Raw genomic sequence first — 1,455 nt, forward strand, 5'->3', positions numbered from 1 at the left:
AGTAAATATATTAAAACCAAATTAAGAAACCTTATTTTGGCTGTACATTGGGTGCTTCTAAATGTAAAGGAATTTTGTCAGATATGATGCCATGAAAAACTCAACTTGTGTTAGCATGTTTTTTGAATGGGAACTTCAGGAATGAAAGTTGGTTAAGCTTTTTTATTGGCTTCTCAATAATCTATTCACTTTCTCAAATAGGTCTCAGTCATGAGGAGTGAAATGAATAGGAATTACTCAGACTTGGCAGAGTTTATTCTGTTGGGATTCAGGGTATCTTCAGAAGTACAGGTTTTCTTATTCTTGCTTTTCTTGATTATTTATCTGGTAATTTTATTGGGAAACATCAGCATGGTAATTGTCATTAAATCAGACTCCAGACTTCACACAGCTATTTTTTTTTTTTGTCCAAGGAGAAGACAATTTCTTACAATGAGTGTGCAATACAGTTCTTTTTCTTTGCTCTTTTTGTTGGGACTGAATGCTTTCTTCTGGCTATGATGGCATATGATCGCTTCTCAGCCATTTGCTCACCTTTCCTCTACATGGTACGTATGTCTCAGCAGGTTTGTGTTCACCTGTTGATTGGTTCCTATGTCTGTGGATCCATCAACTCTGTGAAACAAACAGGTTTCACCTTCATTTTGCATTTTTGTGGGGAAAATAGACTGGATCACTTTTTCTGTGATGTTCCAGCCCTGATCAAAATTGCATGTATGGACACCTTTGTGAATGAGATTGTGCTATTTATTCTCTCTTCTGTCATCATCATTACCACCACAACTGCAATCCTGATTTCCTATGCATACATCCTCTCTACTGTCCTGAATATTCCCTCAACCTATGGCAAGAGTAAGACATTCTCTACATGCAGCTCTCACATCATAGTGGTGAGTTTATTCTACAGAACTGTGTTCTTCATGTATGCTCAACCTGGGTCCATCTCCTCCCTGGAGCAAAGCAAGATTGTAGCTGTGTTCTACACTCTTATTATTCCCATATTGAATCCTCTGATTTATAGTCTAAGAAATAGGGAGGTGAAAAGTGCTTTGAAAAGGATATTGTTGAGAAAAATACCTTTTCACTGACTTCCAGCCATCCCTAAATCTATAGAATCAACTAAAAGCAATATTATCAGGAATTTTGCGTGGAATATTTTTGAGGAAGAGCATGTGAAAGTTTTGGAGATTAAAGTTTATTTCCATTTTAAAATCATTCCTGGAGTTTTTAAAAATGGATTTTAGAATGAATGGTTTTAAAAATATTTCTAGATAATTATTTTAGTGTAATATTAGGTATTAACTAATTTTAGATTTGCAACCAAAATATACCACTTTTCACTGAATAAATTACTATACTTATTAGATTGATTAATAAAATATGTGTACCTACATATATGAATACCAACATGTTCATCTATCTATTAGGTTGGAGAAAGAGACAAAGACATACTGC

At 34.5% G+C, this 1,455-nt stretch overlaps 1 pseudogene; it reads left to right on the forward strand.

Annotated features, from left to right (window-relative positions):
• Positions 1-210: 210 nt before the first annotated feature.
• On the forward strand, positions 211-1,088 carry LOC147823686 (olfactory receptor OR9H1-like; annotated as a pseudogene).
• Positions 1,089-1,455: the final 367 nt, after the last annotated feature.

Source organism: Heterocephalus glaber, unplaced genomic scaffold (assembly GCF_053883595.1).
Source record: "Heterocephalus glaber isolate CG9 unplaced genomic scaffold, H.glaber_assembly_v1.0 deba00001569, whole genome shotgun sequence".
In the NCBI taxonomy this organism is placed as follows: domain Eukaryota; kingdom Metazoa; phylum Chordata; class Mammalia; order Rodentia; family Bathyergidae; genus Heterocephalus; species Heterocephalus glaber.